The sequence below is a fragment of the Giraffa tippelskirchi genome, chromosome Y (assembly GCF_054371585.1).
Source record: "Giraffa tippelskirchi isolate mGirTip1 chromosome Y, T2T-mGirTip1v1.2.pri, whole genome shotgun sequence".
Taxonomy (NCBI): domain Eukaryota; kingdom Metazoa; phylum Chordata; class Mammalia; order Artiodactyla; family Giraffidae; genus Giraffa; species Giraffa tippelskirchi.
The window spans coordinates 22,178,498-22,193,492 of record NC_137290.1 but is presented as its reverse complement, the minus strand read 5'-3'; the positions used below and the strand labels follow the sequence as shown (position 1 = coordinate 22,193,492).

The window sequence follows — 14,995 nt, the reverse complement described above, 5'->3', positions numbered from 1 at the left end:
TCCCACTCATGGTAACCATTGCTCTAGAATGAAGACAATACAGAGTTGATGGGGATTTCCTCTTTTCAAGCTTGTAGGGTAACGGATTATTTACCTACAGATGGATGACGCTCAATATTGGGAGTAGGAAATACAAACAGGTTAAATGAAGTTATTGTTAGAAATAGACTTTTGCCAATTTTTGCTTGTATATGTAGGAAACTCCTGTTGTTTTATTGGTTTTCCTTTTGCTTGAGACATGGAAATGGGTGCCTTTCCTCTGGACTCAGTTACCAGTAGAAAAACAGTAGAAGCACAATGATGGTTGACTCTGCTTCAGGGCAGGGAGCAAGATGAGGGCTGGGCAGCTGGGTGACCTGGAGACAGTGCTCCCCCAACCGAAATGGGACAGTACTTCTCAGCCCCAGCCAGGCTTGAAGCCCTGTGACTGAGAATGGCCAGGTCTTCTGCTCTTTCAGGCAAGCCTAAAATCTTAATTTCTGTGTGAAACTTCCTGGTTTCTGAATTGGCCAGCACATTCTAAGTTAAAAGCGACAAATAACGAAAGATTGGAAAGCATTGGGTCAAATCATTGCTTCCTAAATAACACGTCTGCTTGCCCCACGTGGCTCTTGGGCTGTGAGTTTGCAATCCCTGCTTTAAGGCTTGGCTTATTTCTTTGAGTCATGGACAGAAAGAGTAAAAGACTTAATGCTTTGGGAATATGTGGGAAGGGCCCAAGTGGTGACTCAAGAATCCATGTCTCTAGCCTCGCCTCTCTGTCTTGGTTTTCTTTGTGTCCCAGGACAAGGGATTTCTCAGGCCCTCTTTTATTTCTAATCTGTAAAATAGAAGCACAAGCTGGAACCAAGATGGCTGGGAGAAATATCAATAACCTCAGATAGGCAGATGACCCCACCCTTATGCCAGAAAGTGAAGAAGAACTAAAAAGCCTCTTGATGAAAGTGAAAGAGCAGAGTGAAAATGTTGGCTTAAAGTTCAACATTCAGAAAACTAAGATCATGACATCCGGTCACGTCACTTCATGGCAAATAAACGAGGAAACAGTGGCTGACTTTATATTTCTGGGCTCCAAAATCACTGCAGATGCTGATTGCAGCCATGCCATTAAAAGACACTTACTCCTTGGAAGGAAAGTTATGATGAAGCTAGACAGCATATTAAAAACAGAGACATTACTTTGTCAACAAGGGTCTGTCTAGTCAAGGTTATGGCTTTTCCAGTTGTCATGTGAATGCTAGAGTTGAACTATAAAGAAAGCTGAGAGCTGAAGAATTGATGCTTTTGAACTGTGGTGTTGGAGAAGACTTTTGAGAGTCCCTTGGGCTGCAAGGAGATCCAAACAGTCCATGCTAAAGGAGATCAGTCCTGAGTGTTCGTTGGAAGGACTGATGTTGTAGCTGAAACTCCAATATTTTGGCCACCTGATGCGAAGAGCTGACTCATTAGAAAAGACCCTGGTGCTGGGAAAGATTGAGGGCAGGAGGAGAAGGGGACAACAGAGAATGAGATGGTTTGATGGCATCACCGACTCAATGGACATGAGTTTAGGTGCACTCCGGGAGATGGTGGTGGACAGGGAGGCCTTGAGTGCTGCTGTTAATGTGGTCGCAAAGAGTCAGACGAGACTGAGCGACTGAACTCAACTGAACTGAAAATTGATCAGTTTTAACAAATCCTGTGTAGTGTTCCCTTCCATCCCTCCCATTCTATGTTTCCCAGTACTTACCTATGCTGCCAAGATTGAGCTCTGTATAAATTAGAAATGCACGTGGTTTGGTCCGATGTCATTTTTGAATGTCAGTAACTGAAACACTCTCCAGGCAAGTTCCATTTGTCACCTCTATTCACCTGCAACTTAAGTCTACTGCTAACGCCACCAGGCCAGTGTGAGGCAATGTGTTTTTGTTTTTTTTTTTTAATTTCAGCATTGAGCATGTTAAATATTTGTGGTTTTGTGGTCCTGCTCCTTTTTCTATGAGCATGCTACATCCTGTTTTCTTTCTTTCTTTTTTTTAATGTAGGCATAAATGAAATCTCAGAAGATGTTTATATGACTGTCAAGCCCAGCGATTCCAGGAATACAGAGAAGTCAGATAGTAGCGAAAGTGACCCTATCAGTGATGAGGAGCAGAGGTCCAAGAATGAGCCAGAAGTTGCTGAAGACACAGAGTTGTCTCAGATGGGAAAAGGGCCATCTGCTTTCAAAAAAAAAAAGAAAAGAAGAAAGTCCAAATTGGCAAACCCAGTAGAGATAGAAGAGGAGCTGAAAGCATGTCACCAGCCAGTGAGAAAGGCAAGATCAGTCAAGGAGAAGATGAGCCCCCAGCTTGAGAAGGACTTTTCAGACAAAGCAAAATTCTTTCCTCATCCCACAAAGGATAAGCTGAAGGGAAAAGGTGAGACTGACTCCCCAAGAGTGCATTTGGGCCTGGATTCTGATTCAGAGAGCGGATTTGTCACAGATTTAAGAGAAGACCTTTCTGCACTGGAGAGTCGAAAACCTAGGAAGTAACCCAAAGAAACATCTCCCAAGCAGGAGGGTAAGTGACTGTATCAGTTTCTGCTTTCTTGATTTGGTTTTAGAATGCCACATTGCCATTTATACTATCACATGTCATGTCACCCTCAGACATCATGAAGTATGCACAACAAAGCTTGGGGTATCTCCAAGTCACCTAGCTAGTTACTGAGCAGGACAAGGACTTGAGCTGGTCCTGCCTACCTTTAACCTTCTTTTTTTTTTTTTTTTTTTTTTAGTTTAGTTCTTTGTGTATAACCTTTTTTTTTTTTTATTTTACATTTAATCTTTTTTTTTTTTTTATAAATTTATTTATTTTACTTGGGGGCTAATTACTTTACAATATTGTAATAGTTTTTGCCATCTTGATACCCAATGTGGTTGATTTTGAGCACAGGAGAAGAAGTCTCTTAGAAAGTAATAGGTGCTTCCAGCAGTCAGGTCATTTTGAACCTAAGCAGTTTCCTTTCCAATATGTTCACTTACATGTCTCAAGTGGTTATCAATGCTAAGACGTTGGACAGGGCTGAAATTGAGAAAAGCGTTCAGTTCAAAGACCTTGATGAGTTTATTCTCCCTTACCTCCCCTCACACTGCCCAGGCATCTCAAAATACATTTTCTTACTAGAGTGTAAGGTTTTCCGGGTGAGCGGCACCAGACTGCTGAGTTCTTCTTCAGGTGTGTAGAAATCCAAGGGGCATTGTATGATGCGCACCAGATCCTGTTTTCTGCCATATTTGCATTTAGCTGACATGGGCCCAAGGCCTCTCAACCTTGGCGCTATTGACATTTTATGCTGGACAGTTCTTTGTCCTGTTTATTGAAGGATGTTTAGCAGTATCCCTGGTCTTTACCAACTGGATGTCAGTAGCATCTACCCAGTGGAGGACTTCAAAAGTGTCTTGACAAAGCTAAATCTCACCTAGTTGTGAACTGCTGCCTGAGTCTTAGCAGTTCTCCCTTTACTGCTGTTAGGGACTGAACCAGCAGTGGCTTCTTTCAAACTTGAGACACCCCAGGCATGTTGGTAGATCCTACAGTGGAACATCAGTCCAGTTCAGTTCAGTTGCTCGTTTGTGTCTGACTCTTTGTGACCCCATGAATTGCAGCACACCAGGCCTCTCTGTCCATCACCAACTCCCGGAGTCTACCCAAACCTATGTCCATCGAATCGGTTATGCCATCCATCCATCTCACCCTCTGTCGTCCCCTTCTCCTCCCGCCCCCAATCCTACTCAGCATTAGGGTCTTTTCCAATGAGTCAACACTTCGCATGAGGTGGCCAAAGTATTGGAGTTTCAGCTACAACATCAGACCTTCCAATGAACACCCAGGATTCATCTCTTTTAGGATGGATTGATTGGATCTCCTGTAGTCCAAGGGACTCTCAAGAGTCTTCTCCAACACCACAGTTCAAAAGCATCAATTCTTCGGCGCTCAGCTTTCTTTACCGTCCAACACTCACATCCATACATGACCACTGGAAAAACCATAGCCTTGACTAGACGGACTTTTGTTGGCAAAGTAATGTCTCTGCTTTTAAATATGCTATCTAGGTTGGCCATAACCTTCCTTCCAAGGAGTAAGCGTCTTTTAATTTCATGGCTGCAATCACCAGCAGCAGTGATTTTGGAGCCCAAAAAATAAAGTCTGACACTCTTTCCACTGTTTCCCCATTAATTTCCCATGAAGTGATGGGACCAGATGCCATGATCTTAGTTTTCTGAACGTTGAGCCTTAAGCAAACTTTTTCACTGTCCTCTTTCAAATTCATCAAGAGGCTCTTTAGTTCTTCTTTACTTTCTGCCATAAGGGTGGTGTCATCCACATATCTGAGTTTGTTGATATTTCTCCCAGCAATCTTGATTCCAGCTTGTGTTTCTTCCAGCCCAGCGTTTCTCATGATGTACTCTGCAGAGAAGTTAAATAAGCAGGGGGACAATATACAGCCTTGACGTACTCCTTTTCCTATTTGGAACCAGTCTGTTGTTCCATGTCCAGTTCTAACTGTTGCTTCCTGACCTGCATACAGGCTTCTCAAGAGACAGGCCAGATGATCTGGTATTCCCATCTCTTTCAGAATTTTCCACAGTTTATTGTGATCCACACAGTCAGAGGCTTTGGCATAGTCAATAAAGCAGAAATAGATGTTTTTCTGGAACTCTCTTGCTTTTTCGATGATCCAGCAGATATTGGCAATTTGATCTCTGGTTCCTCTGCCTTTTCTAAAACCAGCTTGAACATCTGGAAGTTCACAGTTCACGTATTGCTGAAGCCTGGCTTGGAGAATTTTGAGCATTACTTTACTAGCGTGTGAGATGAGTGCAATTGTACGGTAGTTTGAGCATTATTTGCCATTGCCTTTCTTTGGGATTGAAACGAAAACTGACCTCCTCCAGTCCTGTGGCCACTGCTGAGTTTTCCAAATTGTCTGGCATATCGAGTGCAGCGCTTTCACAGCATCACCTTTGAGGATTTGAAATAGCTCAACTGAAATTCCATCACCTCCAATAGCTTTGTTCATAGTGATGCTTTCTAAGGCCCACTTGATTTCACATTCTAGGATGTCTGGCTCTAGGGGAGTGATCACACCATCATGATTATCTGGGTCGTGAAGATCTTTTTTGTACAGTTCTTCTGTGTATTCTTGCCACCTCTTCTTAATATCTTCTGCTTCTGTTAGATCCATACCAGTGGAACATAGGAATGATTTAAAAGATATTTGGCCCATTGGTGAAGCAGTCAGTGAATTTCTCCGCTGGCTTGGCAAGTGGCTGTTGATATGCCCAAGAAAGATAAGAATTAATTAAGAGCCCAGGAGAAACATGGCCTAAGAACAAGTTGGAGATTGTAGCCATAAAACCTCTTGTACTTTGTGAGTTACATACACGGATAGCCAGTTTTAATTATGTAGCTCAGTGGTAAAGAATCTGCTTGCCAATGCAGGAGACGCAAATTTGATACTTGGATTGGGAAGATCCCCAGAAGCCAATGACAACCTACTCCAGTAGTCTTCCCTGGAGAATTACATGGACAGAGGAGTCTGGTGGTCTATATAGTCCATGGGATCACAAAAGAGCTGGACACGACTTAGTGACAAAACAGACAACGGGCAGCTTCTGATAGGACCCATCTTCTCAGTTGTGTGTGCCCTGGGGTTTTCTTAGTCTCACTGCTTAAAGCAGGAGGGGGGATGGATTTTGAGCTTTTATCCTCTGTGTTTGTATCATTGTGAACTGTTCCTGAACCTCAGTTCCTGGAATTCATTGAAAGAGGAGAGAATATCTCTCAGTGATGCAGGGTAGGATGATAGAGAGCAGTTGAGTCGGTCAGGAAGGATGGATCACCACCTCATCCCTTAAAATTATGAGTGGCATCTGAAACATCCAATTCTGTGTGGATTGCGGTTTGAGGGACCACTTCTGATGCTGCAGAAAGCAACAGGAGTAGCATTTTTTCCATGAAGTTTGTGGAATTGTTGGGTCCCAGATGGCAGTGTTCCTATGAGTGATAGATTTAAACTATTCCTTTCTTTCTGAAGTCGACTGTTTGTTTAGTTGTGGATTTTTTCACTGCTTCCAGAAAGGATTTCAGATATACTGATAAAATGGAAATCAAGACACCGAGAAAAATGAACATGAAATAGTGAGAGATGTAGGGAAATTTTACATACAGAAATAACTATGTCAGCCTTCAGAATTAGCAAAGTCACTCTTCCCTTTTGGCCCTGAGCTTCCTGCAGTTGAAATGAAAAGGGAAAAAACATATGAGTGCTTTAAAAGTGCTCATGCCCCCTCCAAATACAAGTCACTCCAGGTGATAAAATGAAGCTGAGCTGTTCCTCTCACTGGTGTCGGAAGGAAGTTTCTCTAGGATCCTCTGAACGTGGTGGGAATTTTATGTAGAGTATGATTCTGAAACAATAGGTCAGTTAGAGGAACTTCACAGAAGTTGAAATCCAGAGCCACCTGTGGATGATTTCGGTCTTGAAGAATTGGCTTCATGTCAGACTCTTCAGTTGAGCATCTTTTCAAAGGTGTGATTTCACTTATGTGTTTATTAAGTGACTGGTGCTTTGAAGAGTGCTTGGTGACCTCCAAGTGATCTTCAGTTAGAAGTGCAGCTTATACAGAGAAACTGAATCCTCAGATCGAAAGATGGCTTTTCTAGCTAGAGATGCCAGAGCAGAGGCTAATGGAGCTCGCTTCAGGACCTTGACTCCACTTACATGTGTCATATCAGTCGTTTCCAGCCTTCTCTGAAAAAGTCCTTTTTTAATGTACAAGACAGTAACCTAAGTCTGATATAAGTAGGCTAGTTGGGTGGGGTCGCCTTTGGAGTGTTGACTTTTAAGAAAGTCACTTCTTTTTGAGACTGCAGGTGAGTATATACTCCAAAATTTTTAGGACAAATGGAATTTTCCATGGCCTTTCCTCTTCCTCCCCACCGTCCCAGTAAACCTTCCATATCCTTTAGAAATTAAAGCGTTTTAGTGACTAAATGAAAACTCCCCCAAAGTGTGTCAAGCCTGGAAAGTTTTCAGATTGCATACTCCTGCTTTGTTGTTGTTGTTTGTTTGTTTGTTATTTTAATTTGAAAAAGAGCCCGAATGGGACTCTTTCAGAGAAGTTACCACTCTACAAAGCCAGTTGTTTGCTTTTGCAAGATGAGAGAGAGAAAGGGGTTTTGTTGTGGTTGTCCTTTGCCCAAGAAGGTATCAGACTAGCTTATCCACAAGGACAGTATATTTCTTAATCACATGGCAGAAAAGAGAGGCACTAATATTGCTTTTGCAAGTTAGAAACGTTGCCTGTGGGATCTCTGCCTTTTAAAAGGGGCAAGCTCAAAGCCACTTCTGCCCCTGCAAGGGGAAGGGGCAGAGGCTGTGACCGATATCTGAAAGGTTGTCCTGGGAACGGGTGGGAGCAACCTCACTCTAGGTAGAGATCTTCTCTCAGTCCCACCCTGTGTTCTGGCCCAGGACTTGGGCTGAATTCTTCCCCGGAGGAGCAAGAGGGCCAGTCAGTTGTGGAACCACCAAGACCCCCTCCCCCCTCGGGTGGAAAAGTCAGCCTGTCAGCACTCTTCTCCTTTCACACTCCTTGGTTTTCCTAGAACAACAGTTAACTGAAAATTTCCCCTAGAATAATCAAGAACTCACGTCTTTTCTGGGTGACAGAAATCTAAAAATGACAGGCATGGAGTCATGCAGTGGAAGCATGCTGAGCCCCCCAAAAAAGGTGTTGTCATTAAGGGCTTGCTTGGTGACTCAGATAATAAAGAATCTGCATGCAATCCTGGAGGCCCAGGTTTCTTTCCCTGGGTTGGTTAGATACCCTGGGGAAAGAAATAACAACCCACTCCAGTATTCTTGCCTGGGAAATCCCATGGACAGAGGAGCCTGGAGGGCTACAGTCCATGAGGTTGCAAAAGAGTTGGACACGACGGAGCAAACTCACTTTCAGTCCTTATTAAACCTAGTTTTATGTCCAGGCACATCGTCTGAGACCAAGGATGCTGACTTGCATCCGTGTTTTTTTGTGTGAACCCGAGGGAATCCTCTCTGGGGATGGATGTTCATCTGTCCAGTGCCTGGGGCCCCTGCAGTCGTAACGGACCCCTTCGCTTACAGATGAACACTCCTGTGGTCACCCCCGGGCCAGCCCTTCTCACTGCCTGACCTCACCCTCCAAAATTCTGCCTATTCCTGGGCATGTTTTGGCTAAAACTATTCTCTTCCAAATTTTCCCTGCTATCTGTTGAAATCCTGCCCTCCACTCTCATAGCTCATTTTCTCCCAGTAGATGCACTCCAAAAGGCAGCATTTTTCAAACTCAGCCACTCGTAGTCATTATTTTTGTCATTCCCAAAACCTCCTTGTTCACTTATTGCCCTAGTATATTTTTTTTATCTGAAGCAGCAGCTGTTTAAAAAAAAATGAAATCAATTTGGAACTTAAACTTAACTAGCACACAGTAGGGAATACAGTATTTTGTGCTGTGCATAAAAGATGCAAAATGGAGAACTACAGTCAAAACGAAAGCAAGGCTTCTAAAGTCTCCATAAATACCATTGTGCTGGGGATGGTTCTGTCCTTGGTGTGGAGTTCCCTTGAGTGATAGGTGTCAAGACTGCCAGGACCACACTGAGACTCTTCGGGAAGGAATTAGAAGAGATGAAAGGGAACACTCTTAATTCTGGGTGGTTCATTGGTATTCAGTGCTTTGGCCACTGGGAGGCTGTCTGGTTCCTTGGGGTACATGCTCTGTAGGTTTCCTGTCCAAGTAAAGGATTCCTGTTAATGACCAGAGGGACTTTGGCTAAGTCTTTCTCAAAGTGCTTACTGAACTCTAACTGTGAAACAAGGTACTTGCAGCGATTCTGTTCAGCCAGTGGGTCATCGACTAACAGGTGGGCAACTCCAGGCCAAGGGCTGTGTCATGTTGGCCTCAGCCCCTCAGAGGCCTTGACAAGTTTCTCAAATGTGAGCAAGCCCACATTTGAGTAACCCAAGGAGTCTGATATTTGAAGTTGCACATGCTGAAGAAGTGGCCTAAGCATATAAAGAAAGAATATGCCCATTCATGGGGAGGCCCTTGGCATGACAGCCTGGGATGGTCACCTAGAACTCACTGACCTGGAGACCCTGCAGGTCAGCCTGAGTCCCGTCTACTTTCTGTTTTGTTTTTTCATGTGTTGGCTTCCGCCAGAGGTGAAGCTCCATCATCCACAACAGTGGGCAGCCAGTCTCCCCCCGAAATGCTGGTCCTCACCCACTCATCCTCCCAAACTTCCACGGCTGGGGTCACGCCCACCAATGGCACCGTCTGCACAGTCACGGCCCAGCAACCACCACCACCAGCAGCAGCAGCAGCAGCATGAGAAACCCAGTGAAAAAGCAGAGGCCAGTTTTACCAAAGGAGACTGCCCTGGCCATGCAGCAGGTTGTGTGGAACTCATCAAGTAAGTTTCAAACGTCCTCCCAAAAGAGGCACATGCAGAAGATGCAGCACCAGCAGAAGCAGCAGCAAAGCTAGCAGCAGCAGCCTCAGTCTTCCAAGAGGACGAGATATCAGAACAGACAGGCTGTGAAATGTACCGAGCCTCCCTACTCTGCACTCCATGGCACCAGCTCTTTTTTTGCCACATGGACAGGAGAAAAATAGTCCTTGTTTTATTTGTTTAGTTCCCCTTGGTTGCCTGGCCACCGTATCCTAGAGGTCTGACACGTTCCATTTGGCATTATTTTTAAAAATTAATTTGCAGCTTGCTGTTTTACTTTTCTTTTTTCTTTTCTCATTTTACAAACAGTGCATACATGTCTTCTTAGAACGAAGTGAAATGGATGCCTAGACACACAAAAATCTACAGTCTTGATTGAATGCATATTTCATTCTCCACCCTTTCTCAGAGATATTGTTAACCATAGGGTCTTTTTCTAATTCACGTATGCATATGTATTTTTCTGTAAGTTGGCTTAAAGCTCAACATTCAGAAAACTAAGATCATGCCATCTGCTCGCATCACTTCTTGGCAAATGGATGGGGAAAGAGTGGAAACAGTGGCTGACTTAAATTTTCTGGGCTCCAAAATCACTGCAGATGCTGTTTGCAGACATGAAATTAAAAGATGCTTACTCCTTTTTGAATTTATTTTTGTGTATGGTGTTAGGAAGTGTTCTAGTTTCATTCTTTTACAAGTGATTGACCAGCTTTCCCAGCACCTTGAAAGGAAAGTTATGACCAAGCTCGACAGCATATTAAAAAACAGAGACATCACTTTGTCAACAGAGGTCAGTCTAGTTAAGGTTATGGTTTCTTCAGTGGGCGTGTGTGGATGTGAGAATTGCGATAACAAGAGGGCTGAGAACAGAAGAATTTAAGCTTTTGAGCTGTAGTGTTGGAGAAGACACTTAAGAGGCCCTTGGACTGCAGGAGATCCGACCAGCCCATGCTAAAGAGATCAGTCCTGGGTGTACATTGGAAGGACTGATGCTGAAGCTGAAAGTCCAATACTTTGGCCACTGGATGCAAAGAGCTGACTCATTTGCAAAGACCCTGGTGCTGGGAAGGATTGAAGGCAGGAGGAGAAGTGGACGGCAGAGGATGAGATGGTTGGATGGCATCACCGATTCAAAGAACATGGGTTTGGGTGGACTTCGGGAGTTGGTGATGGACAGGGAGGACTGGCGTGCTGCAGTTCACGGAGTCACAGAGCGCTGGACATGACTGAGGGGCTGAATGGAACTGAAGTCTCTTATGTGTGAACCTTCAAGTTGGGAATTTTGAAAGACGTGAATGTTTGCATGTTTAATCCTGTAAGTTAGTTCACCTCCCTGGCGTACATTGTCACCCGCACACATCCTCTACAAGTCGTTGTGCTTTGTGTGCTTTACTGTACAGAGTGCAGTATTACAGTATCTTTATTTCAAGCCCAGGATGTCCATAAGAAAGCATAAAAGCAGCAGTGATGTACCTGGTATTGTACTATCTAGCTGATTGTGTTAGTTGGTTGCTTAGGCTAACTTTGTTGGACTTCTACAAAGAAACTGGACTTAGGAACATGCTCTAGGAATGGAATCTGTTCATAAGTAGGTCACTCACTGTACTATTTATTTTGAAAATCTGGTCTTTTTGACTTTAAATGGCTTTTACTGGAGCATCTCTTAGAAAAGATGGACCACTGGTATTTGTTTTTTATTTGTTTGTTTGTTTGTTTAAGCAGAATTTCTCATGAATTTGAATTAACCAACTGACAACCATCTGGGGGAGGCGAGCAGAGACCAGGCTTCCCTCTCTTTGACTCAACACATGACATTAACCCTATCGTGATAGCTGGAGCTTCCAAGCCCTATTGACAGCAAACGCCCAGATGCACTTTATAAGTCTTTCTGTCTCCATACAGATCCACAGGCTGAGGATTGAGATACAAAGGGGAAACCAGAATTGAAAGAGACACGTATACCCCAGTGTTCATTGCAGCCCTGTTCATAATAGCCAGGATATGGAAGCAATCTAGATGTCAATGAGTAGACAAATGGATAGGAAAGCTGTGGTACATATACACAATGGAATATTACTCAGCCATTAAAAAGAATACATTTACCTCAAGATTGCTTTGGCTATTCGAGGTTTCTTATATTTCCATACAAATTGTGAGATGATTTGTTCTAGTTCTGTGAACAATACCATTGGTAGCTTGGTTGGGATTGCATTGAATCTATAGATTGCTTTGGGTAGTATACTCATTTTCACTATATTAATTCTTCCAATCCATGACCACGGTATATTTCTCCATCTGTTTGTGTCCTCTTTGATTTCTTTCATCACTGTTTTATAGTTTTCTATATATAAGTCTTTGGTTCTTTAGGTAGATATATTCCTAAGTATTTTATTCTTTTTGTTGCAATGGTGAATGGTATTGTTTCCTTAATTTCTCTTTCTGTTTTCTCATTATTGGAGTATAGGAATGCAAAGGATTTCTGTGTGTTAATTTTGTATCCTGCAACTTTACTATATTCATTGATTAACTCTAGTAATTTTCTAGTAGAGTCTTTAGGGTTTTCTGTGTAGAGGATCATGTCATCTGCAAACAGTGAGAGTGTTACTTCTTCTTTTCCTATCTGTATTCCTTTTATTTCTTTTTCTGCTCTGATTGCTGCGGCCAAAACTTCCAAAACTATGTTGAATAGTAGTGGTGAAAGTGGGCATCCTTGTCTTGTTCCTGACGTTAGGGGAAATGCTTTCAATTTTTCACCATTGAGGATAATGTTTGCTTAATGGAACTGGAGGAATCAACCTGCCTGACTTCAGGCTGTACTACAAAGCCACAGTCATCAAGACAGTATGGTACTGGCACAAAGATAGAAATATAGATCAATGGAACAAAATAGAAAGCCCAGAGATAAACCCACGCACATATGGACACCTTATCTTCGACAAAGGAGGCAAGAATATACAATGGAGAAAAGACAATCTCTTTAACAAGTGGTGCTGGGAAAACTGGTCAACCACTTGTAAAAGAATGAAACTAGAACACTTCCTAACACCGTACACAAAAATAAACTCAAAATGGATTAAAGATCTAAACGTAAGACCAGAAACTATAAAACTCCTAGAGGAAAACATAGGCAAAACACTCTCCGACATAAATCACAGCAGGATCCTCCATGAACCACCTCCCAGAATATTGGAAATAAAAGCAAAAATAAGCAAATGGGACCTAATTAAAATGAAAAGCTTTTGCACAACAAAGGAAACTATAAGCAAGGTGAAAAGACAGCCTTCAGAATGGGAGAAAATAATAGCAAACGAAGCAACAGACAAACAATCAATCTCAAAAATATACAAGCAACTTCTGCAGCTGAATTCCAGAAAAGTAAACGACCCAATCAAAAAATGGGCCAAAGAACTAAACAGACATTTCTCCAAAGAAGACATACAGATGGCTAACAAACACATGAAAAGATGCTCAACATTACTCACTATTAGAGAATTGCAAATCAAAACCACAATGAGGTATCATTTCACACCAGTCAGAATGGCTGCTATCCAAAAGTCTACAAGCAATAAATGCTGGAGAGGGTGTGGAGAAAAGGGAACCCTCTTACACTGTTGGTGGGAAAGCAAACTAGTACAGCCACTATAGAGAACAGTGTGGAGATTCCTTAAAAAACTGGGAATAGAACTGCCATATGACCCAGCAATCCCACTGCTGGGCATATATACCGAGGAAACCAGAATTGAAAGAGACGCGTGTACCCCAATGTTCATCGCAGCACTGTTTACAATAGCCAGGACATGGAAGCTACCTAGATGTCCATCAGCAGACGAATGGATAAGGAAGCTGTGGTACATATACACAATGGAATATTACTCGGCCATTAAAAAAATACATTTGAATTGGTTCTACTGAGATGGATGAAACTGGAGCCCATTATACAGAGTGAAGTAAACCAGAAAGAAAAACAACAATACAGTATACTAATGAATATATATGGAATTTGAAAGATGGTAACGATAACCCTATATGCGAGACAGAATAAGAGACACAGATGCATAGAACAATTTTATGGACTCTGAGGGAGAAGGTGAGGGTGGGACGTTCTGGGAGAATAGCATTGAAACATGTGTATTATCATATGTGAAACAGAACACCATTCCATATTCGATGCATGAAACAAGGGCTCAGGGCCGGGGCAATGGGATGACCCAGAGGGATGGGATGGGGAGGGAGGTGGGTGGGGGGTCCAGGAAGGGGAACACATGTAAACCCATGGCTGATTCATGTCAATGTATGGCAAAAACTATTACAATATTGTAAAGTAATTAGCCCCCAACTAAAATAAATAAATTTATAAAAAAACAACAACAACAACAAAAACATTTAAATCAGGTCTAATGAGGTGGATGAAACTGGAGCCTATTATACAGAGTAAAGTAAGCCAGAAATAAAAACACAAATACAGCATACTAATGCATATATACATATATATATATATGATTCAGAAAGATGGTAATGATAACCCATAAATGCGAGACAGACAGGGAAAGAGACACAAAGGTATAGAACAGTATTTTAGAGTCTTTGGGAGAGGGAAAGTGTGGGATGATTTGGGAGAATGGAATTGAAACATGTATATCATTGCATGCAAAATGAATCACCAGTCCATTTTTGATGCATGAGAGAGGGTGTTCGGGGATGGTGCACTGGGATGACCCAGAGGGATGGGATGGGAGGTGAGGTGTGGGGTGGGTTCAGGATGAGGAATACATGTATACCCGTGGCAGATTCATTTCTATGTATGTCAAAAACACTACAATATTGGGAAGTTATTAGCCTCCAAATAAAATAAATAAATTTATATTTTAAAAAATTAAAAAAATATAATAATGGAGAATTTGAATGAGGAATAAATATATAACTGCATGGGGGGGGATATCCAGTGGCTGCACCAAAAGGAGCTCTTGGACATGAAATACAACTTGGGTAAGTGCTGCTGACCTGGCCTCCACTGACAAAGGTTTGGATAGGAACTTCTTGGCATGTCTAGAGTTAGGCCCAAATGTGCACTCAGTCAAAAGTAGTCCAGGCCGCCTTACCAATCATAGGGAGAACACAACATCTTAGGGAGTCTAACCTGGAGAAACCAGGTATGAAGCAGGAGCTGGCAGAAACCCGTTTTCCTCTCTTCCAAATACCAACATCAGCAACAAATTCATGACAACAACTGTGGTAGCTTTTCCTGCTTGTGAGCTCTGACCTGTTGTAAAACTGAGAGAAATCTCAGTAGCCTGAGCAGTTTGATCATTGTCCTGTCAGTCCAATGATCAGTCCTGATGCCCTGTCTGGAAGATTAGATCTGCTGCCACTAAACACATCAGAAAAGAAATATATCCAAGTTGTAGCCCCAGCTCTGCTCATCTTAGCTCTGTGCCTCAGTTTTCTCATCTGTGAAATGAGTATTATAGGAG

General features: G+C 42.6%; 1 pseudogene; it reads left to right on the top strand.

Moving 5' to 3' along the window:
- LOC145537735 (MYND-type zinc finger-containing chromatin reader ZMYND8-like) overlaps positions 1-14,995 on the top strand; it is a 32,729-nt pseudogene that overhangs the window by 7,180 nt on the left and 10,554 nt on the right.